At 39.2% G+C, this 25,643-nt stretch overlaps 1 protein-coding gene across 4 annotated transcripts in view; it reads right to left on the bottom strand.

The window, feature by feature from the left end:
* The window catches only part of ITSN1 (intersectin 1), a 200,873-nt gene that overhangs the window by 152,777 nt on the left and 22,453 nt on the right, over positions 1–25,643 (bottom strand). Inside the window, exon 2 of one of the 4 annotated variants that reach the window (XM_057696296.1) lies at positions 13,576–13,636. The exons of the other annotated variants lie outside the window; for them this stretch is intronic. The gene's annotated coding sequence lies outside the window, so the exon portion shown is untranslated. The remainder of the gene's footprint in view (positions 1–13,575; positions 13,637–25,643) is intronic. 4 annotated transcript variants of the gene reach the window in all.

Raw genomic sequence — 25,643 nt, 5'->3', positions numbered from 1 at the left:
CCATTCCCTCACAAAATCTTAGAATCATCTTTTATAAACAAGGAAAACGAGTCCCAACAATTAGACAGGCAAAGGCTAGAGGAGAGGCAGAGACCTGGGCTGTGCTGAACACACCACTGACCTATGTTGCTGGATTTATAACCAGAGAACACCTGGTCTCAATAGATCTTTAAAGACATACTCTTGATAAAGAAGGCATATGTGTACAATGGAACATTTATAGGCAAATTAGGCTTACATTCTCCCCCTATTCTCTTTTAAATTTATAGTATTCCAACAGTTCTAGGTTGCAGGCAACTACTTATGCTGCCACAGAAAGGCAAGCTGGCTAGAAGGTATCAGAGGCTAGAGAGGTAAGGAAACAAGAGACCTATTCTTCCTCATATTTAAAACAGACTTCATTTTTGGCTTGCGTTTTAACAGGTCTATTGTCTACACCCAGTTCACAGTGTCCTTTCCCAAAATTCAGGCTAATTTATTTGAAATAGACTTTTGAGGTACTAAGGCAATAAACTTTAAATTCATTTCTTATTAAAAAAATGTACTTTAATTTTGTTGTAAAGTTGCTCAAAAGGTTTAGTTTTAGGTTAAAGGACCTATAGGACAGGAAGGTACAGAATAGAAATTTTAATTTTCTGGAAATTTGGCATCAATGAAACAATGAAAAAGGAAAGGAAAAGTGTCAAAATGTGGGAGAAAAATGAAAATATGTGTATAAATATCTTAAAAGATATAAAAATATTTTCAGGAACACACAAAAGTATACACTCATATCATGATACTATCTCATATTTGAGAGTTGGGAGGGTCTAGTTTAAGACATTGTTCCACCCATATTCATCCCTGTTCTAGAATAAAAATTAAAAGGAATCACAAAAAGTAAAAATAAAAACAAAAACTATTGTCCCCACATCTCTGACATTTGGAGGCCTCTATATCTAAAAATTTTAAATTAGAAAAACCTTAAAGAAAAAAGAAGCATATCTCTTTTATTTAAGGGGGAAAAAAGTCTGCCATGAATGGAAGACAACTAGAGGAGCCTACACCCCTGCTTTATAAGCAAGTCTTACACCAAATTCCACTCCTGTGAAAAATGAGCAGGAGATGAACAAAAGGCAGAAAGTTGCCCTGTAAGATTACACATAAAGGCAGGATGTACACAAAGCTCTTTTGAAACACAGAGAAAAGGTACTGAAAGCCCAACAATAAATGGACAAAGGAACTGACAAATCCCAAACATACAGCCAACCTGATCAATGCCGAATTGTCATGTCTGAAGTCATGAGCCTCAAATATAGCTTCTAAATGTGCTACTATTTGAAGCTGAACAAGATGACCTGTAAGGGATGTGTAGCTTGTTCTCGAGTAAGATTTTAAAACTGCATGAAGGGTGAAGAACCCAATAAAAAAGAGAACTAAGTTCAAAGAGACATTGTCAACGTTCTGTCTGAAAAGCTATAGTGAATACTCAAGTCTGTCCTCTCAAAAGAGTACAGGCCTGCCTCCCAGATTTCTGTTGCTGGGGGAAGGGGTGGTGCCCGGTGATGGAGGTGAGAAGGGGGCGGGCCAGGAATGACCAGTGGTCAGCAATCACCGTCAGGCCCAGCTGTCAGCACATCCCTTGGCAACACTCACTGGCATCTCAGACGACTTGTCCATTTACTCCTGCTTACTTTCCACAAAAAGAAACGCCAGGGAATCTCGCCTACAGAGCTCAAGGAGCAGATTTTAATCTCAGCTCTTCTAAATCACCCTGACTTTAATATTTGCAATAGGAGAGAAGTCATCACAGAGCAATAAAAGCAGAACGTGGCTACAAAGTTGGAAAATGAGGGATAGCAAACAAAGAGACAGAGAAAGGCACTCTTGTTTTAAGAAAGAAATGGAAATTAACCAGCCCCTCTTTGAAGCTTATTTCCACCTCTAGGCCACCAAGTAGCTGCAAAGTCACATCTGAACAGTAAGTCATTAACTTATAGCTTGTCTAACTTTTTTTAAGAAATCAGAGCACTACAGCTGCAGATAGGATAACCATTCATAAAGCTTCAATAAAATAAATGAGGGACTTTATTTCTTCCAGAAGGGCCCATTTTCAAGAGGGTCATTAAGAATAAAACATTATCACTGAAAGGTATGGAAAGCTGAAACAATAATTCCTGGCAAAAAGGAGATCACCCCAAACCAAAGAGCAGACAATAATCTTAAGAATCAATGACTGGGAGAAGGGTATTTCAGGTTAATTTTTACTTTAAATATAAAACTTTGGGAATTTCAAGATTATCAGCCAAATTAACGAGATTATATACATTTAACCTATTATCAACTCACTTTCCAGTTGCTTCCCAAATAAAAATTAATAAGTGACCAAAAATTGAAATTTCACAGGTAATTGCAAATATTTATCACATCAAAAAAAAAAGGGAACAAACTAGGTAACGGGAGAACAAAATGTTGTCATTTGTGTCATGTGGATAAATACTAAAAAGAGATGATTTAAAGGTCTTCTTTCAAATAAAAACTGAATTCTCCACACATTAAAAGGCACATGCACATTTAAAAGAAAATATTAAAATAACCTTCCATGTTGTAGCACAAGAAATGATATCACACTTAGTCTTAAATCAACACAGTGTACTGGTTGACTGCTCTCACCTTTATCGCTAGGTAATTAACTTGTAAACCTCCAAATACAGGCAGCAACCAAGCCTGGTCTTATGAGCTCAGCTGCAGGGAGAGTGGTCAAGGCTAGGCAGAGAAAAGTTTTAGAGAAAGCCTCAGCTTTGGAAAAGAAGTCAAGAAACTACCCAGAAAGCACCGATTGTGCAAAACAGCACTGCAACACTGAAAAGAGCAAGAAAGCAGGAAGGCCTCCTGCCAGATTTTTAAGCCTGGTTCAACAAAAATAGTGCAACAGCTGCAACCGGATAAATTAAATATGAGTTTATAGATCATAGTAAAAGAAGAAATGAAACATACGCATGCTGTACAAAAAACAACCATGTGCTAGTATTGATAAAATGCTCTACATTTGAATATATTCATCAAAATTAAATTTGACTACATGTAAGCCTGGATAACGAGTACACAACTGAGAAGCCAGTGACTATTTCACATCTTTGACATCTTCACGGATGCAGTGCACCACAATGGACAGTGATGACAATTAGACCAACTTCTGATGCCCGAAAGTGGAAACCTCGAGGGAGATTTGTTTTAATCTCTTATTAGAGTCTTTGCTAAGGACTGGCAAGTGTTTGCCCAATCAGGAGATAAAGGAAACCTACAGAGCTACCTATTGATAATCTGATCCACGCACAGATGCTGGCTGCCTCTTGCTTGCTACAGCTGAAGATTATTTACCAACGTGTAAAGAATGGGCGAAGTCCAAGGGAAAAGCCTTACTGCGACATCAATGAAAAGTCACTGAGTGTCATGAATGAGAGTAAAGGACAATGCAGTCATTAACAAAAACCAACTGCGCCCTGCTAGGTGACCTAGAGGACTTGTATGCAGGACAAGATTTATCGACACAAGGAAGTTTTAGGACTAAAAAACTGTTCAATAACATTAGCATCACTAAAACACTCAGCAGACTGCAGCCAACAGAAAACCAGAGCATTTCAGAAGGCAACAGATACATGATTCAAATCTTTAATTTCACTTCACTTGACTGAGTTACACTGAAATATACTTAAGCCTGAGAAAAAGGAGAAAAGCTGAAAAGAAGCCTGGTCATTATTTACTGAGGATTTCACTCAATTTCTTTAAGCAGACCCAGCTGTACCATTCAAGTACAGAAAGGAAACTTGGAAGTTTCCGCTAAAAATCACAAATACTCTCTGGTCTGGAACAAAATCGAAAAACAATAAAATCCCAGATTTTCTCAATTTCGTATTTTCTTTAAAAAGATTCAACTTCTCATAATATGAAAAACTTTGTAGAAGCCAATTTTTTCTGAAAATGTGAATTCCAATTCAATTTATCCAAAATTACAATTTAGGCATGTTTGCACATGTAAAGTTGACTGCATTTGATTTCAATGTTGTGAAATCCAGTAGAGCTATTAAGCTTTACAATTCCAAATAACGTTCAAAAGATTTTGAAAAGATAACGACTGTTACTGAAGGGGAGAAAAGTTAATTCATTCAATATGCAATTCACTAATTAACATTCATCTATGTGGACATTATAAAACTAACCCTTTTATTCCCCCTTTGACAAAGCTTTTCTTATTTCCTTTATACCCCAACCTTTAAAATGGATCTTAAAAAGTTTTTGTCAAAGGGAAATTTTACTTGGGAATTTGAGCCAATTTAATTAAGGTCAATCCAACTTGGAAAGCTCACCACAAAGGAATGAAGTAAAACCTCAAAATAAATAAGTTTCTTATTACAGATTTCCAATATTAATAACCGTATAGCAACTAGAGCCCTCTCTCCCACTGCTGGTGGGAGGGCGAACTGTTATATCTCCTTTGGAAAGCAATGTGGCAATGTTTCAAGAGTGGAAAATGTTTTTTATCCATGTAACCAATAATTCAACTCCTGGGAATCTGCCTTAAGAAAATAATCCAAAACACAAAGATCTTTATCCAAAGACATTTACTGTGACTTTATTTTTAATCATTAAGAACTGAAATAATCTTCATCTGAAACTTGTGCAATGATTCAGTTACTACTTTCACATACCTTGCCTCAAATGAGACAACCCATAGTTCTGTGAAAGCCCAGACAGAAAAGCTACCAACTTGACCAAGAGAATAAGAAGTCACCCTGCAGAACAACTAGCAACGAGAGTACTGAAATTAATAGCAGTATATAGATACATAGGGAACAGCATTCTAGGCTAAAGGACAGCAGGAAGGGCACGGGCAGGGCACCACATAAAAGTATAACAGGCATCCAAGGACTAGTCAATAATTCTGAATGGCAGGAGTGGAGAAGGGACGAGAGAATATAAGAAATGCTGCACAGAGGACGGGAACCCCGTAGTGGAGGGTAACCTCTACAATGCCGTGCGATGTAAGGAACCTTGTCTTCGTGCTAAAGGGGGCGTCCTTTGAACATAAACCACAGAAGCAGCAGCTATAGACAAGCTGTTTGAGTTTTAATTTTTATTTCTCATGGAAAATTGAGTAAAAATCACACCAAAAAATGGTCTTCCTCACTCATTACCATTTAGAAAACAGCTCATTCATGAGGTGTGCGACATAACTCACCCGTATGTGAAAAGCTCTGCAGAGAAATGGATTAATATTTAAAATTACCTTTTATGTTCAGAACATCTGAACATTTATATTTTCTGCCTTCCGTGGTTATACTTCAAGAGGTAAGATTCCTGAAATTTGACTGAAAAATGTTATTCTGCTGAATATATATAAAAAAATAGAAATGCATATAGATAGATGAACAGTCACACCATCTAGCTGGAATTCTAATAAAGCTGCTAACATTTAAACCTCCCTCTTCACTGCAACCTGAGTATACTGCTCCAGTGGAAACCATGGGCCTTACACCAGCATTGACAGAAGCAAGACCACAAGTCATTATAAAAGAGAGGCAAACTTCTGACGCTCACAGCAGGTTAGCAAAAATTAACTGAGCCATCACAGGCAGGACACGGTCCAGAAAATAATCAGCGGTTTGAAGTCTTCAGATGGAAAGCATCCAGAAAGCATCCAGCTCTGGTACTTACCGGCTGTGGACCTGGTGTAAGTTATTTAGACTATTTCTAAGCTTTAGAGTCTTTATCCATAAAATGCAGATAATAATAGTACCTAACTTAAAAAGCTCATAATGACAAAGACTCTCCCCTGACCAAACTTAAATCAGGCTTCTCTGAGCCCTCTTCTGGACTAGGCCTCAGCCTTGGCCCTGTCCTGTCCTGTCCTCAGTCTGCTAGACCAGTCTTAGCAAGAATCCTGTGATTCAGTTGAACAGAACCTCCCTACTCCTGATATCTGATCACACCTGATATCTGATCAAATTCCTCATCTCCAGACTTTGATGTACCAGTCCTTGTAGTAGGTCAGTTTAGCAAGAATCCCCCTACCCTTGATGTGTCCTCTTAGTAAATTTCCATCCACTGACCCCCTTCACTCTGCTCCTTGGCTATAGATCCCCACTCATCCTTGTTGTACTCAGAGTTGAGTCTGTTCTCTCTCCTTTATTACAACAGTCTTCAATAAAGTCTTCCTTACAACTTTAACAAGTGTCAGAATAAGTTTTTCTTTCACAAGGGGAATAAAATGAGCTCTAATGTAAATAAAACACTTGGAACATTAACTTAGGCATTTTGTTCAATCACGATTATCATCCAGTAAATATAAAAGAATAACTAAATGTTTAAAGGCTAAACTGTTCAGCTTAAATCAATTAATGGCTATTTATCACACAGCACTTATTGTGATAAACATAGAGATCCAAAGAGAAAAAGATACAGGTCCTGCCTCAGAGAGCTCAAATTTAGAACAGGAACAGAGAATTACTCTATATGTGCTTCATACAACAATGGACAGGAGGTCAGGGTACAAAGGTAGCAGAGAAGAGAAACTGATGAACTGAGTGCAGTGGAAAGGTCACCAGACAGGCTTTGAAGGAGGGAGAGAAGTTGCAGATTTGCTTTCAAGGTGGAGGATGAACACTCAGGAGGAAGGAAGCCATCCCAAGGGCAAAGGTGTAATAAGGGTAGAGTTGAGACTAGACCATGTCTTGCTGGCACGCACAGGCAAGGGAGCTACTGAAAGATTTAGCAGGAACGTGCCAGGACCAGATTTACCTTTTCCAATTTACTTTTTCCAGTTTGCCCCTCTCCAGCAACTAAGAAGCCAGATTTGGGGAGATGGTAGCTTAAATCCAAATAAACACACATTTTGTAATTGGCAAGAAAATGTAGACACTGCCTATCAATAAGCACAAAATTGACAAGGGAAAAGAAAATGAGCATAGACAGTTTGTAGAAATACACCAAGGGGAAACGAACCAAAATTAATATGTCAACATTAAGCAACCATAGGGACTTCCCTGGTGGCACAGTGGTTAAGAATCTGGCTGCCAATGCAGGGGACACAGGTTCAAGCCCAGGTCTGGGAAGATCCCACATGCTGTGGAACAACTAAGCCCGTGTGCCATATCTACTGAGCCTGCTCTCTAGAGCCCATGGGCCACAACTAGTGAGCCCACGTGCTACAACTACTGAAGCTTATGCTCCACAACGAGAAGCCACTGCAACGAGAAGCCTGCGTACTGCAACGAAGAGTAGCCCCTGTTCACTGCAACCAGAGAAAGCCCACGCAGAGCAACAAAGATACAACACAACCAGTAAATTAAAAAAAAAATTTACATTCCTGTTATTTAAAAAAAAAAAAAAAAGAGGACAGAGAGAGAGAGTGGGTAGGGTTCTGCAAGGGGTAAATTCAGTTCTTTTGTAAGAACAGTTCAGCAGTTAACAGTTACCAATCTGTAATAGTTGTACAGTAAATAAAATCATCATGGTTGCCTAATTCTTTTTTTTCACTGTTGTTTTCTCTTTTAAAGAGAAGTTTATACTTTTTTTTTGGCTGCATGGGTCTTCATTGCTGTGGGTCTTCAATACCCTCTGTTCTCCCTTCTTGACCTGACTAATTCTTCTTGCTATTCTAAACTTGGGCCACACATCCTGTTTGGAGGCTAGAACGGTTTAAGTGGATTTCCTCTATTATTCCCTTTGCATGCTCTAAGTTTACAACTAAATCCACTGTAAAGTGCTTGTTTACTATGTGTTCCTTAGACAAGACTTTGGTCCCTTGAGAACAAGGACTTGTTTCTGTATTTCTAGCACCTGCTACATGGTTTAGCCCACAGATGACACACAATGTGTACTGAATGAATGGGTCTTAGAATGAATAAAGTAAATACTGAAAATTCCATGTGATCACCCTTCCACCTTCAGTAACTAAACAAGGAGTCCTTCCCCAGTCAGATTCCTGATGTTGTATAATCCTGTAGCTGTTCAGGAACCAAACCAATCCAAAGCGACAAATACCAAAGCAAAAAACAAATACTGATTTTAAAAGTTCCAAGGATGGACCTAGAGTCTGTGATACAGAGCGAAGTAAGCCAGAAAGAGAAAAACAAATACTGTATGCTAACTCATATATATGGAATCTAAAAAAGTGGTACTGATGAACTCAGTGACAGGGCAAGAATAAAGATACAGATATAGAGAATGGACTTGAGGACACGGGGGCGGGGCTGGGGGGGCACGAAGGGGAAGCTGGGACGAAGTGAGAGAGTAGCATTGCCATATATACACTACCAAATGTAAAACAGATAGCTAGTGGGAAGTTCCTGCATAACACAGGGAGATCAACTCGATGATGGGTGATAACTGAGAGGGCTGGGGTGGGAGGGTGGGAGGGAGTCACGGGAGGGAGGGGATATAGGGATATATGCATAAATACAGCTGGTTCACTTTGCTGTACAGCAGAGACTGGCAGAAGAGTGTAAAGCAATTATATTCCAATAAAGAGCTTAAAAATAAATAAATAAATAAATAAATAAATAAATAAATAAATAAATAAAAGTTCCAAGGAATACAAAATATTTCAAGGATTACAACAGAAATCAACTTTCCTAAATTTCACGGTACTCAATTTAGCCATGTTAATTTTCAAATCAATTATCTGGAGTTAGGAGAGAAATACATAAAACACAGTCCAACTAATGCAGCTGATGCTTAAACGTATGCCTTTTCAAGGGGGAAAAAAAGCTACGAATGAAAGCACTGATGACTTTTTAACTTAATATTTTAACAGAAGCAAGGCAGCTTTTTTTTTTTTCTTTTTTTAAAGATAAACCAGGCAATCAAGTTCTAGAAATTTGCAATTTTGGAAGCAAAATCAAAACGCTTAGGAGGTTTCTCTTTACCTGCACAGAGCATAAGTTTCTCTTAGAAACAGTCTTCATTTATTTGGCTCTAAAATCAAATAAATTCAGTTTAACATCAGAGGCTTCCTTTGCTTATTTTATTTACTCAGTACCAAAGTACATTATCACATTTTTTAAGGAACTTTTCAAAGCAAGGCGGTTGTCACAGGATGCCAATTCGAGTTTTATGACACAATGAGGGCCACTGACAACTGTCCCTACCTGTATATTTGGAATGCCTTCCTGAGGGAGTCATCTCACCTGTTCTTAAAAGGTAATTCAGTTCCAAATGTAACAGAAACCAATGCCTTGAGTAGGTCAACATAACAATGTAACAAAGGGGACCACCCTGTGAGAAAGAGAAGCCCCCCTTCCCTAAAGAACCCCACCCCAAATCCTCAGGCCCTGAAGTTCTATAAACCAGAAACATCAAAACCTAAATGTATCACAGTTCAGCTCCTTATGTGAAAAGCTCATGCCTACAGAAGCATTCGGATGAGGCTGGGGAATCCTTTAAGTAGTACCAAAGTTAGAATTCTTCAACTCAACTAAGTAAGTACGAGGTTGGCCAACCACTGTTGGGAAATGAATCTTCTGTGAAATGCACATGAAGCATGTCCAAACTTTTCCAAACAATACAGCCCAAAAGAGATAAGGAGAATGCTTTCACCTATAAAGCATACAATAAGCCCAGAAAAACTGACGAGTCTAAGTGACAAGGTTCTCGCCACAGATCTGCTCTCTAATTCCTGTCGCCTGATGCAAAGGATCTCATTCTGACTTTATTAGACAGCACTAAGCTTCGCTGCAGTAGCTAGCCAAGTAGATCATCTACCCTGAAATGCAAGATATAAAATAAAGGTGGGGGGAGAGGATAAGACAAAAATTGCATTCAAGACAGCCAGGCGGCAGGCAAGCTGATTCAGACTACCCAGTCACAGACAGTGAAACTGTCACTGTAAACAGTAACTCTATCCTGAAAGGGGAGAGGCCAGAGGATACAGAGGCGAGCACTTAGCGCTCAGTTCAACTGCCTTGCCATTACCTGAGCCATCTATCCAGACTCACCCCTGTACACTAAAAATAGGACACAAGATTGCTTTTATAGCATCCCAGCTGTTAAAAATGTTGAGAACAAATTTCAAAACATGTAGCAGGACCGGTACCGGGGAAAGAGAAAAAGCAATATATGCTTCTAGTGTCAAAAACACAAATTGAGAAAAATGAGATGTTAATAACACCTTGCTTTTATATAGTACCTATCTGTGAAGCAGCTCAAATATTTTTGCAAATTAAAAAGTCTAATTATAGGACTTCTAACAACATCCCTGTGAAATGGGTGGAATATAAATATAAGTACTTCTGTTTAGCTGCTGAAGAAAAGGAGACACATATCTAATCACACTGCAAATTAGATTCCTGATGTGGCTTAATCCAGCACTATCAGCATCTCATACAGCCAAGTCCCCAATAACTCTACAGATTGTAACAACATAAAATACAAAAGTGAACCCCACAGTTTTCTATGTTCAACAACCAAACTCTAAGAATTAACAATTAAGTCAAAATTGGTTTTAGTTTTAGAAGGAAAACAGTTCAAGTATTCTGTTTAATCTGTTGAATCTACTATTTTTTAAGGAGTTGAAAACTGTTATGATAATTACAATGATTATGATTAAAGCCACTTGAAATTTGGAAATTATAGGGAAAAGTGAAAATTCTATTTCTCACACTCACCAATGTAAACCGACAGTTTTATGCCTACCTCAAAGGACGAAAGGAATTTAAAGTGCAAGGTCAGAGTATACAAAAAGACACACTAGCCTGGGAAACCAATAGGTTTAACAACAAAAGATGAGTCAACCAATACCTGCAGATCTCGGGTACTTGAAAGAATATTTTATTTTGACTCAAAAAAGGAATTAAGTTGTCCCACTGATGGCTAGGAAAAGAGATCACCTTTAAGGGTTTTATTTGTGCTTTTTAAAAGCTATTATTATGAGATAGCTTTAAAAGCTAGTATATTATTACGGCACTAAGGGGCACTTCCTAAATATACCCAATATATCTAACGCCTCTCAAAGCCAACTCCTGGTGAAATAATTCTTTCTTTCCTTCAATACTATTTAGATAAGGCACAGCCAAAGCAGTACAGGATGACTAAACCTGAACTTGCTCCAGGAATTTCCAAACAGATAAGAACTTAAGAACTCTGCAAATAGGTGCCTATTTGAAAGACAAGAGAAACTTGAAGAAAGTATTCAGTGAAAATATGAGCTCCTTTCTCAAAGGGTAAGCTCTTCAATGCTGAGTCTGTCTCCTTATAAATTCTATTCAGCCCTGAGTCTGTGCTAGTGCCAAGAAGGAAAATGGCTTCTACTGTCATTATCAAAAGCAATTCGCTTTAATGAAATGATACATCTAGAATTTGTTTCAAAATAATCTAGAGTAGTTGGAGGCTGGTGAGAAAGATGAAACAAGATTGACCCAGAGTTAACACTTACTGAAGCTGGGTAATGGGGTTTAATACTCCCCCTCTTCTATAGTTGTTGGAATTTGTCATAATGAAAGGTTAAACAGAGAAAGAGAAGATAGCTAGTTCTAGAAAGCAAATGCCTCTCAGCTAGCCTATTTCTACAGACCAGCTTACAGAAATACTTAACTGAGAATTCAAAAGGAATATAACAAGAATTATTTAAATTCTTTATAGTTATAAAACAATTAAGATGCCTCCATGTGTTTTCTGTTGTTCTCTACATTGCTATGTTTTCTATATTATATGTCACTGCAATTAAGCTTGATTAAAAAGAATGACTGGTCATTTCTTCTTCACCCTGACAAAAGACACTCTTTCCAAAATAAAGGAAATTATGAGATACCCTAGGGAAATTGTTTCTACACCAAAAGCCAGACTTTTAATAAACCTGAGTAAATTTTAAACTATCCTTTACATCAATTTCTATGAGTTAAGCTTAAACTAAAATAAGCTGATTTTTATCATATTACTTTAATCTTGATAAATATTCTCATAAATCATGCTAGTCCATATTTGGAAATTTTCATTCTTTTAAATTCTGCTAAAAATTGCAACACAAAAGAGACCAAAGCCCTGATGTCTTTTATTCAACAGAATCAGCCCTCAGATGAGTGCCATCAAGATCACTTTAGCCTCCAGAATTGATCTGAAACACTTGACAACCAAGATTCATGTCTGACCTGTGAGCTGACCTTAATAATGGACACTTTTCTTAGAGGAGATAAATGTTAGATTAGATATGTAATCTCATGAAACTCAAAGTTATCACTGAATCACATTTCTTTAAGAAGTTATCAGCACTCTTTTCATATAGAATTTACCAAGATATCTTAATAGAACTGGGAAAATTAAAATCTAGGCTGGTAGCCGAAGAATAACTTACAGGGCTCACATTACTCTCTAACAGATGTTATGTGGTAGTTCACTCTCCTGCTTTTCCCCCCTTTCTCCTTTGGATCTGGGAGCTTTACTTAGAGGCATCTGCTTCAACGGCAAACACTCAGATACTGAAACTGTCACTCTGCACACATTCCTAACCTATTCAGCAGAGCAGACACTTCAAAGATGGACAAGCACGAAAATTAAAATAGGAAAATTCACCAAAATTCAAAAATTGGTCCCTGAACTCCCTGAGTCTACATTTGGCATTTCAAAATATTTGGAAATTACAATAAGTACAAGAGTATTCAAAAGAGTTTAATAAATAGTTTGGTTAATCATGTCATCTATATGGCAACTCTTATAGCCCCAATCAGATAGATCCCTTTGTAAAATGGACACAAAAGGTATCTTTTAATAACATACAAGGAATTCAGTCTATGCATTACAAGAGACAAACCAGTTAGATCTATACTGAGACAGCAAATATTTCACGCATTCACCTCAGCAGGGTGGATTTCCAGTGCTGTGAAGGACCAGATGACTCAAGAGTCAGCCACGTTTCCAAAGCTTAGAGGAAAGATGATTAATGGCACAGAAGGACAAGGCATGGTGAACTTTTACAATGGGCTGCTTACAAAAGCTCAGTTGCTAACTAAAAAGTGCTTCAACCTTAGATAAAGAGGGCACTCAGATCATAGGTTCAAGTAGGGGCTACGTTCTGGAATGACTCACATTAAAGTTATCTAGTACATCACAAAAAGATAATAGGACTAAAATCAACTTATTATCAAGTTTTTGACTTTCAAAAGACTGCGAAAACTCCAGGATATGAAAAACTAATTTCTTAGTAAAAGAAGAAAAAGAGAAGTCTAAAAAGGAAAATGAGGGAATTCCCTGGTGGTCCAGTGGTTAGGACTCTGGCACTCCCTTGGATGGGGAAGTAAGATTCTCAAGCAGGCCCAAATCAAAAACAAACGAACAAAATAAAAAACAAACAAACAAACAAAGGAGAAAATGAGCTTGATGCTCCAGGAGCTGATTATCTATCTAGTCTGGGAATCACCTCCCCACCATATTTTTCAGGCCTCTGCTCCACCTTTCACCATTCTTCTGCTCATTTCCATGCTTGCTGTAGTGAGAGAGAATAGGCACAGGGTGTAATTTTCTGACTGAGTGACCAGTTCATATGAAGGAGGACAGTCAGGAAGAGAGGAGAACAGGGAAAGTTAAGATTGATTTTATAATACTCACAGATGTCACCTACGACCCTTACAATTGTTGATTCACAACATTATGTGTCAAGCACGAGATACTGCAAAAAGTACAAAAATAAGTGATCACAATATGACTGTAAGTATGGACACTGTTCAAAAGCCATGTGGAGGAAAAAAAAGGAGGAAAAGAAAATGCAGTGGGATATATAATAACCATTATCAGTAGCGGTCCTAAGTAGCCAGATAGATGATTATCCTTTCCTTGCTTGTACTTAATGCAGATTTTCTATAATGAATATGTAGGTCATAAAAAAACAATTTCTTATTTGGAAAAGACCCCCCGAGAAAACATTTTTCATTTAATAATATAACAGGTGTAGTTTATAGGAACTGCTCTATAAAATTGTTTCAAGCTAAGCTGCAAAAGGCACTAAAGATAATGAAAAGAATGACTTTCTCACTATTGTTAGAAGCCTTTGTCCACTAATCCGACAAACTAGGTCATTATCATGTTATTAAATCCACCCTGCTGAGATTCCCCAAATGGTAATTAAGACATACTAGTCAATTCTCACTATCAAGGTGTTTGAAAATAAAGGCTGCAAACCTTCCTGCCCCATCTCCAACTCTGAATACCCCTAAAAAGAAAAAAAAAGAAAAAAAAATACAGGAAACCTTTTGGTAAGGTCACTGCATCCAAAAATATACAACAGATAGTAGTGTTATTGTCAAGATATTTGCTGTCCTTCCCTCACCAGATCCTCTTTTCCCGTCCATCCCTGCTCTTGTCCACTGAGGCCATGTTTGATCACACGACTTGCTTTTTGGCCAATGAAATATGAGTAGCAACAGCAAATGCCATTAACAGCCACTGGGAGGGTCTGTCACGGCTCTTTTCACTCTTTCATCCTGGGTCCTGGAATGAAGCCCACAAAGGGCATTGATGTGAGAAATAAACTTTTGCTGTTGGAAGCTACTGAGATTTGGGGATTGTTACTACAGCATAATTTAGCAGAAGCTGGCTAATTCATATACTCCCGACTAAACTTTGATACATTAAAGACCATCACTCACCAATGGGCAGGAGGAAGAAGTAAGGTTAACCTCTATAGTTTCCAACCTTCTCTTGCAAACTAGATAACAATTTGGGCCCCAACCAGGCCATCACTACCCCACTGCTTGTTTTGTTTTGCTTTGTTTCCTCTCCAAAAGTCTGAGCAGGCCAATTTGCTGCACTTCAGGCGTTTGGAGTTGTCCTCTTGTTCAACCCTTTAGACATGTATGAAATTCCCTTTCTTGAAGAAAAGCATCAAAAAAAAAATGGCACCAGTGAAAATATTCTACAGAACACATGAGAACAGGAAATGTCCAGAGGAATGAAATCTTTTGAAACAAATTAACTGTAAGAATCATTGTTGTACACCCGAAACTAATACAATGTTACATATCAATTATATTTCAATTTAAAAAATTAACTGTAGGGAGTTCCCTGGTGGTCCAGTGGTTAGGACTCAGTGCTTTCACTGCCATGACCCGGGTTCAATCCCTGGTGGCAGAACTAAGATCCCACAAGCCATGCAGTGTGGCCAAAAAAGTAATAATAACAGACAGAGGTTAAAAAATTTTTTTAAAAAGACACAAAAAGAAAGCAAGAGTTACTAAATTTAATGAAGTACCATTTCAAGGAAAAAGCTGTATACAATAAAAAAATTTATTTTCATAAAATGTATAATCTACAATGAAAACAACAGTTGTAAAACTTTATACTCCCAATACCATAACATGAAAACACATAAGGCAAAAACAAAAGACAATCTCTTTGAATTTACTGGTTAAAATGTACAAAGCGATAATTTAAAACACAATTGAGATGAGTTTCTAATTAACAAGAGCAGCCAGAAACTAAAATACTGAAATTGTCATAGGACAACTGTCACAAAAATGAACTTACGCTTAGGGAAGCAGCAACCTGGTACAGAGTATCAAGGCAGTGAGAAGTTAAACAGGAGGCACAGAAGTCCTACACGACACATATAGATCAAGGCAAAGATATGTTTACATGTATGAATAACACACCTGGGACATAAATAATAACACAATAAAGCTATACAAATGCTTTGGCTTGAGATTCAGGAAACACGCTTTTAAAAGGGTAAATATAAGATGATATAATCTCAAAATCATCCTAATCATAAGATTAAAAACAATCTATGGTATGCAATTCAGTATGTAAAGAAAAAGTACAAAATGTTTAAAATCTTGAGCAGGAAATGTTGCAAATCATGCTATGCTCATGCCTGCCCCCTCAGGTTGAAAAGTCAGGAACTGTATCACCAATATACTTTGGAACTGAAGGCGATGCTCTGTCAAATTAAAACCTCTTCTTTCTCATGTATCCTTAGACTAAATTCCTATCTTTTGAGGAAATTACCCTCAAACTTTTGAGAACTAAGAAAACTTTCTGTAAACAAAACTCACACTAGCTCGAGATTGAAAAGCTGAGCTGCTCTGACTAAACTGTGAGGAGAGAAGGGCCACAGGGTGGGAGCAGTTCGGGCGACAGAGCACCTCCCACCAGTGAGAAGCATGGGAGCCAGGCACTGGCCTCAGCACAGGGAATTCAGGAGGGAACAAAACACAGCCTCTGCCCTCAGGGAGCTCACATTCTAGAATGGGGAGAAAGCTAATAAACAAGTAAACAAACAAATAACGATCTTCTCACACACAGAGAAGCACTCCAAAGAAAATGAGGTAGAGTAACAAGGCAGATGATGGCTGGAGGTGGTATCTGGGATTTCTTTGTGTGCCTGGGCAGTCAAGGGGAACCTCTCTAAAAAAGACACAGGGGTCACTTCTGGGAGGGTTCCGCTGGTGCAAAGACCTATGTAAGGAAAAGAAGCTGTCCAAGGAAGGGAAAGAGGCCAGTCCAGCTGAAGCAAAGTGAACAAAGGGAGCGCAGAGAGAGAGGAAATGGGAGAGGCAACAGAAGCCAGAATACAAGCATCTCTTAAAGTGAGGCTTGGATTTTATTTTATTTTAATGGGAAGTCTTTGAAAGATTCTCAGCAAGGGAATACATGATCTGATTTATAGAAGTAGTAGCAGTAGAAGCTGCTGTGTGAAACAGATTCCAGGCAGCAGAGTGAAATCAAGAAAACCAAGCAGAGTGAGGAGACCATGGCAGACATTCCTGTGAGAGGCACTGGTGGTCAGGACCAACATTTAACAGTGGAAATGATGAGGAGTGGTCAGATTCAGGATGTTCTTTGAACAGAAAGCTCACAGAACTTAACAATGGAATAGATACAGAGTAGGCAGAAGACAGAGGAATCAAGAAGAGCGGTGAAGTTTCTGGCCTGTGCAACTGGGTAGATAAGAGCACCATTTACTAAGGCAGAAAGTTCTGGGGCGTATAGATTAGACTGCGGATAGCATCAAGAATTCTGTTTTTACAGATGGCCAACAGGCACATGAAAAGATGCTCAACATCACTGATGCTCAACATCACTAATTATTAGAGAAATGTAAATCAAAACTACAATGAGGTAACATCTCACACCGGTCAGAATGGCCATCATTAAAAAGTCTACAAATAACAAACACTGGAGAGGGTGTGGAGAAAAGAGAACCCTCCTGTACTGTTGGTGGGAGTGTAAACTGGTACAGCCACTACAGAAAACAGTATGGAGGTTCCTTAAGAAACTAAAAATAGAGCTACCATATGATCCAGCAATTCTACTCCTGGCATATATCCAGACAAAACTGTAATTCAAAAAGATACATGCACCCCAATGTTCATAGCAACACTGTTAACAATAGCCAAGACACAGAAACAACCTAAATGTCCACCAACAGAGGAATGGCTAAAGAAGATGTGGTGTATATACAAAGAAAATGTGGTATGTATACATACACATACACACACACAATGGAATACTACTCAGCCATACAAAAGAATGAAATGCCATTTGCAGCAACATGGATGGATGTAGAGAGTATCACATTAAATGAAGTCAGAAAGAGAAAGACAAATATATCGCTATACATGGAATTGAAGTACGACACAAAAGAACTTATGTACAAAACAGAAACAGACTCACAGACATAGAGAACAGGCTTGTGGTTGCCAAGGGGGAGGGAGATGAGGAAGGGATAGATTGGGAGTATGGGATTAGAAGATGTAAACTATTTTATATATATATATGTATGTATAACTGAATCACTTTGCTATATACCAGGAACTAACACAACATTGTAAACCAACTATATCTCAATAAAATAAATTTTTAAAAAAATTCTGTTTTGACCATGTTAATTTTGAACAGCCTGTCATTAGGTGCCCGAGAAGATCTGCCTAGCAGGTGTCTAGCTGATCACCTAAGTCTGTAGTTCTTGGAAGAAGTTGGAGCTGGAAATACCCACATACCTCTCGTACCTCTATTCCCATGGCAAACCCTTTAAGACTTCTCAGAAATCCCAGTGCTCCTGAGAGCACTGTGAAAACTTAATGCTTACCTCCAACTTGCTACCTAAATTTGCTTAATGTTTTCACAGTGTGGCCAAATACTTAAATATTAAGAAAATGTAAATCGCATTTGCTTACACTAGAATAAATCTGCTCACACCAAAACAAATTACAGATGGCTTAAAGATTCTAGTGAAAAAAAAATGAAACCATGAAAGTGTGCTAGAAGAAAGTACGGGTTAATATTTATAAAACCTTGGAGTGAGAGGACTTTTGCATTTGATCATGGGCAGAAATTTTTTAAAAATGGAAAATAATGGCAGATTGGGGGTGGCGGTTAAATACTTCTATAAATGAAAACACCACAGGTTTTAAAAGCAAATGAAAAATTTTGAATAAAGACATATCCCTAAGTATAAGGAGCTCACAAATTAAGAAAAAATATTAACTCCAAAAGAAAATGTGACAAGGACAAGAGAAAATTCAAAAATGAAGAAATATAAGTGAGCAATTAACACATAAAAAAAGTGCTAAACTTTTTATCAGCGAAATGAATTAAAACAAGAAGATACTATTTTTCACCTATCAAGCTCATAAATATTCAAATAGCAATGAGTATAAACTTGGAGCCTGTTTCTGGAGACAATTTGGTAAAATGTATCAAAGAGCCTTAGATATTACAAGCTCTTTGACCTACCAATTCCACTTCACAGAATTCATCCAAAAGGCAGGGGTATCAGGGGACTTTGCTTGAAAAGATTTAGGCACAAATTATGTTTATCAGATTAGAATATTCTGGACCTAAAAAAAGATGCTTCACAATCAGATCTAATGACACAAAAAGGTACTGCATTTAAAAAATTATGTTTTAAAATCATATGGTGGACCTCCTTGCTGGTGCAGTGGTTAAGAATCCACCTGGGGCAGGGGACACAGGTTCCATCCCTGGTCCTGGAAGATACTACATGTCACGAAGCAACTAAGCCCGTGCACCACAACTACTGAGCCTGCACTCTAGAGCCTTAGAGCCACAACTACTGAAGCCCATGTGCCCTAAAGCCCATGCTCTGCAACAAAAGAAGCCACAGCAATGAGAAGCCCACGCACCAGAACGAAGAGGAGCCTCCACTCACCACAACTAGAGAAAGCCTGTATGCAGCAACAAAAAGCCAACGCAGCCTAAAAATCGATTAATTAATTAATTAAAAACAATATGATCAGGATAATACATAGCAATAGGTATATTCATATACAGAGATAGCTAATAATACATTACAGGAAATTAACAGTGGTTGTGTCTAGAAAAATTAAGGGTTCTTTATGGTCTTCTTTCATTATAATGAGCATATATTATTTGATAATAAAAAGTTCCTTTTATGGGGGAAAAGCAAAAATAAAAGTCCTATGCATATTGAATAGAAATTACCAAAAAATTAACAGGAGATATTTGATATTTTCAAGTGATAAAATACAATTTTGGGAAATTTTTCATCCCTTCTAGAATCAAAATTCTCTGTATTTACATACTTCCCATTATGAACATGCGCTACTTATTTTTTAAAAAGGTAAAACAAACTTCCAAAAATTATTTTCCGATCTTTTTTTATCTTAATTTGAATGACTATTAAAACTATCGCACAGTACTTTCAAGGGTTTACGCCCTTCTCGTCGTGTACCAAAACCAGTTTTTCTTCATTATTCTAAATAGCTTGGGAGGCACAAAGGGATTCCCCTGAAACACCCTGGGTCCCCTATCTCCCTCCATGGTACTACCTTTAGAGGACTCCAACACCTTAGCTCAGAGGTTCTCAAAGTCCTTTAAACCCAGACTTGTAGCACCAGCATAAATAGGGAGCTGGTAAATGCAAATTCTTGGGCCCTACCTCAGAGACTAAAAAACAGGGTGGGACCCAACAGTGTGTTTTATCATGATCCTCCAGGTGACTCTGATGGATGCCAAAATTGGAGAACCACTGTTTCAGCCAACATGCTTTGGGCCTTCAGCATCCAGAAACGCTCCTAGACAGTCAAATCATTTTTCAGATTACACCTTTCAGAATTCTAATGGTAACACATTAAATCATTCAAGGCCACTGAGCTGCTAAATCTCTAATCTTAACAGCTGAAAACAAAAGTTTTAAAGAAAAATAAAAAGATAACAAGGACAGAAAACCATACCTGTAGAGATGTGTTAAAGGTACCAGTGAGTCCTAAAGACACCACTTCAAGCCTTCTGACAGCCTCTGAGGTAAACACACCTGGCCTCCTCAAGGAAAACACAAAATGTAAACTCATTTAATTACTAGTGTCAAAGGCAGGGCTTCACAATCAATCAACTGGACTCCTGAGAGAAAACAATACTGAAGCCATATTTAGACATAAATACCACAATCAGGTTTGCTAAACACTGGAGAAACATCTTTACCTGAACTAATCGATGAGCCCATTTGGAGCAAGATCTACTGTCATTTTATGTGAACAAGTTAATATAGTTGTTTACCTGTGATGGAAGTAGACAGAAATGAAACAAAGTTTATTCACAGCCCTATGAAGTACCAAATTTTTCTGCCACATTCATCTGTTCAAAGAGCCAAGCTTCTGGTACTAAGCTATTGCCAGAGACAAAATGGTGTCTAAAATAACTTTCCTGCCCTCCAGAAGCCTGTGGTCCACTTGGAGGTTGGCAGAGGCCATACAGGACCTCCACTCACCCCAGAGCAGAAACTTTACACACATTCTCTAATACTTGAGGTTAAGTCACTTGTTAAAGGCCACCCAACTCCGTACAAGCCCATGCTCTGCTCTTGTCCTTCCACCCTTGCCCTAATGTTAGCACCAAAAGGAGACATGAATATGCAGTATCACATCTTACATGAGCTTGTGCTAAGAATAAAGCCAAAAATAAAAATAATTTTGTTGTTATTAAAAGAGAGAGACATAAAAAAGAGAGATTAGGTAACATCGAGCAGCATCAAGCCAAGTTAAAAGAAAGCAGTTTATCAGGGAGTTCCCTGGTGGTCTAATGGTTAGGACTCAGCACTTTCACTGCCGTGATCTGGGTTCAATACTTGGTCAGGGAACTGAGATTCTGCAAGCCGTGCGTCACAGCACAAAAAAGAAAATAAAAGGTAGTTTCTAATGATCCTGCTTTTTTTTCTTAATTTTTAAAAAAATATTTACTTATTTATTTATTTAGGCTGCACTGGGTCTTAGTTGTGGCACACAGGATCTTCGTTGTGGCACGTGGGCTTCTTAGTTGCAGCATGTGGGTTTCTCAGTTGCAGCATGTGGACTCTCAGCAGGCCCTCTGCATTGGGAATGTGTAGTCTTACCCACTGGACCACCAGGGAAGTCCCCTAATAATGCTGGTTTTGAACGGGAAAAATTATCTATAGAAGAACAACATTAACAAAAAAAGGGCAAGACAAATACGGAACAAAATACTAATATTATACCTAGTGGGGAGATTACAGGTGATTAATGTCTCGATTCAAAATTCTTTTATAATGTAAATTATTTTTTAAAAAATGATCATCCAACACTTAAAAAAATTTTTTTAACCCACCCAAGATCCCATTAATCAGTGGTTCTTTATAGGTATGTACCACTCCCCAGCGGATGTTTGGAAACATGTGGGGGTATTTCTGGTTGACACATTCACTGGGAGACGCCACTGGCATTTAACAGGTTCTTGAGAAAAGTCCCATACAAGGAATTGTCCCATGTGACTCGAACGTCTGTCTAGACATTCCTGTAGGGGGAAAAAGTCCATTTATAACTATCTGAACCTAGAACCAAATTCCATTTTATATATAAACACAAAGGACCTTTCGCAAGTGTTTACTATACACATACACCCTAACCCTAGTAGGGGGTATTAGTAGTATAAATCAAAACACTGTTTTCAGCTTTACCAAAAGTTGTTCACAATTTCGGAAAAGTCACGTCATTAACTATACTGCCCTTCTTGGGAACCTCCCTGGTGGTCCAGTGGTTAAGAATCCATCTTTCAATGCAGGCAATCCAGGTTCAATCTCCGGTCGGGGAACTAAGATCCCACATGCCGTGGGGCAACTAAACCTGAGCACTCTAGAGCCTGCACACCACAACTAGAGAGCCCGAGCTCACTGCAACTAAAGATGCCGCATGCCGCGATAAGACCTGACACATCCAAATAAAAAAATAAAAAAGAATCAGCTCCATTTCAAAACAACAACAACAACTATACTGCCCTTCTCAATATGTGAACCACCTCCCTTGGGGCGCCCTGGCAGCCACTACATTTGCAGTGAGCATCTCACTCCTGTGTCTTCTGGTGTAGTCAAGACCTAGCTCAGACATACTCAAATGCCAAAGAAATACTTTGATTTCTTCTCTATAAAAAAGATATGGGGCATTACATTGAGAGGTTTGAAATTATGTGTATGTTATTGATGAATTTAACTTCATGAGACTAAAGGAAGCATTACAAAAAGGGAGTGCTGGGTCTGACAAGGCTGAGAGCTTGCTGTGATGATCCAAGGAATGTACGCAGTAATGAGGACCCAGCTGACTTCTACTAGGCCAGATAGTAAAGAGATCCGCAAAAATGCAAAACAAGGGTGCTAGTTTTTCTACAATTCTTTGTTATGAAAAACAGTTATTTTCATTAAAGTTATTTATGCACACTTGTAATGAATTTATTACCAATTTTTAAATGAATTAGAAAAAGTGTTAAAAATGGGTAAATTTTCAGTTTCAATTTTACTATGGGAATACCAATAAAGAGAACATACATAAACAAAAGCTCTTGGATAGTCCTCAATACATTTTATGCGCATAAAGGGGTCCTAAGACGAAAATGCTTGCAAACCGCTGCTTTTACAGAAAAAGGTAAGGAAGGAGGGCACAACTGGCTGGAGAGAGACCGGGTCACAGACAGACCGGGTCACAGACAGACCGGAGCAGTATCTGAGCAGGGTGAGGAAACTTCCAGAACCAAGCCAGATCAACAGTGCTGGATTATAAGTGGTGAAGGGAGAGGAAGGAATCTCAGAAGAGGTATAAGCTTCTGACTCGGGCAGCTAAATATACAGGATGCCACTCAGAGAGGTTTTAATATCATAAATAAACATTTTGTGTCATAAAAACAATTTTTAAGTAGAAAATAAACCGACAAACATGAAAGTTTAAATGAAAATACCAGCACAAACAGCCCTTTTTCATGCAGACATAATAATAGTCAAAAATACCTTCTTCTCTCCCTGCTTCTGAGACATGTAAACAAACCAGAACGTTTGGACAACAGTCATGAACATGACTGGAGCCCACTATGTGGCACCAACCATGGAAAAGGAGACACAGTATCTGCCCTCCTTCTTCCACGGCCCCCCCACCCTCACCAGGCCTCCTTCAGCCAGCACCTTCAAGGAGTCCACACAATATTTTTTTAAGGATACAACTTCGAACGCTTTTTAAATCAGAGGTGTTCAAAGAAGCAGGAAGGAGGGCCTACCTACTGCCCCTTGGCAGGTTTCTGCAGGAACTCCTGGGCAGGCTCTGTCTCTCACTGGCCCCCGCAGGGCTGTGATTTCCCTCCCAGAGTTCAGGACAGAATAACAGATATGGCCATGCAGCAAAGAAAGTCCCTTAAGGAAAAGTCCAATAACGCCCAATTTTTAACACTAGTGGAGCCTCCCGGTCACATTAACTGCCTGGAACATCCTAGGGCCCCGCCCCTGCTTCCCACGTCACCCCAGTGCGGATCCTGGATCTAGAAAGGAATCTGGAGCAGTCAGACTGACAGTAGGAAAAGAAAATGAGGGAGTTCCCTGGTGGCCTAGTGGTTAGGATTCTGGGCTTTCACTGCCTTGGTCCAGGTTCAATCCCTTGTCTGGGAACTGAGATCCCTCAAGCCACACGTGGAGGCCAAAACAAAACAGTTTAAAAAAAAAAGGAGCGAGAGAGAGAGAGAGAGAGAGAGAGAGAGAGAGAGAGAGAGAGAGAATGGGAGGAGGTGGTGGGAGGGCACACCCTTGAGCCCCAGGGAAGATCTCTTGGCAACATTTCACTTGTCGTCCAGGGCTACAGGCCTGGGTTATTGAGCCTCTCCTTGCCCCAGTGATGACAAGCCTGGGGGAGCCCACACCAAGGCAGGTAACATTCTTAGAGGCTGATAACTTTTCCTTTATAGGAATCCCAAGGACCGCTATCACCATTAATAGCTGTACCTACTATTTCTAAGTAACTTTTTTTTTTAATAAATTTATTTATTTATTTTATTGGCTGTGTTGGGTCTTTTTTGCTGTGTGTGGGCTTTCTTCTTAGTTGCGGTGAGTGGGGGCTACTCTTCGTTGTGGTGTGCAGGCTCCTCATTGCCGTGGCTTCTCTTGCTGCGGAGCACGGGCTCTAGGCGCGTGGACTTCAGTAGCTGCAGCACATGGGCTCAATAGCTGTGGCTCACGGGCTCTAAAGTGTAGGCTCAACAGTTGTGGTGCATGGGCTTAGCTGCTCCGCAGCATGTGGGATCTTCCTGGAGCAAGGATGGAACCCGTGTCCCCTGCACTGGCAGGCGGATTCTCAACCACTGTGCTACCTAGGAAGCCCTCTAAGTTATTTAAAAAAAAAAAAAAAAAATTAGCTGATTGGGGTTTGTTTTTGTTTTTTTGTTTTTTATTTAGGCTGCACTGGGTCTTAGTTGCAGCACGTGGGATCTTTGTCGTGGCATGCAGGATCTTTTTTTTTTTTTTTTAAAGTTGTGACACGCAGGATCTTTTAGTTGCAGCATGCAGACTTCTTAGTTGTGGCTGCAAACTGAGTTGTGGGATCTAGTTCCCTAACCAGGGATCCAACCCCGGCCATCTGCATTGGAAGCGCGGAGTCTTACCCACTGAACCACCAGGGAAGTCCCTTAAGCTACCTTTAAAAAAAAAAAAAAAATTATTTATTTACTGGCTGTCTTAGGTCTTCGTTGCTGCACACAGGCGTTCTCTAGTTGTGGTGAGCAGGGGCTACTCTTTGTTGTGGTGCGTGGGCTCCTCATTGCCATGGCTTCTGTTGTTGCGGAGCACAGGCTCTAGGAGTGCAGGCTTCAGTAGTTGTGGCACATGGGCTCAGTAGTTGTGGCACATGGGCTCAGTAGTTGTGGCTCATGGGCTCCAAAGCGCAGGCTCAGTAGTTGTGGCACACAGGCTTAGTTGCTCCGCTGCATGTGGGATCATCCTGGACCAGGGATCAAACCCATGTCCCTGTACTGGCAGGCAGATTCTTAACCACTGCGCCACCTAGGAAGCCCTAAGTTACTTTTTTAAAGGTTATCTTTAACACCCTCCCCAACCCCAACCTTCTTTCTTATTTCTAGTTGGTAGTGAAAACCCTCAGAATAATTCAAATGGAGCAAATGCATGACTCAAAGACGGAGATTAGGAGAAAACTGTGAAAATCTAACTTATTCCAAAGGGCTGAGGTGAAGGGGAGAGATGCTCCTATAAACCATAAGCCGAGCCAATCCATAGGAAGGAAACATCCAACTAGAAAATCAGACCAGAGGCATCCTGGGCAAGAGGTCTGGCCCCCTACAGCTCCCCATACTCCTATCCTTGCTCCCCATGTCTCCCCGAACCACTTCTTTGCTGGAGGCCCTGCCCTAGGCACTAGACCCAG

The sequence above is a fragment of the Hippopotamus amphibius genome, chromosome 10, assembly GCF_030028045.1.
Source record: "Hippopotamus amphibius kiboko isolate mHipAmp2 chromosome 10, mHipAmp2.hap2, whole genome shotgun sequence".
Taxonomy (NCBI): domain Eukaryota; kingdom Metazoa; phylum Chordata; class Mammalia; order Artiodactyla; family Hippopotamidae; genus Hippopotamus; species Hippopotamus amphibius.
Note: the sequence above shows the minus strand (reverse complement) of the source record. Positions and strands in the feature narration are given on the sequence as shown.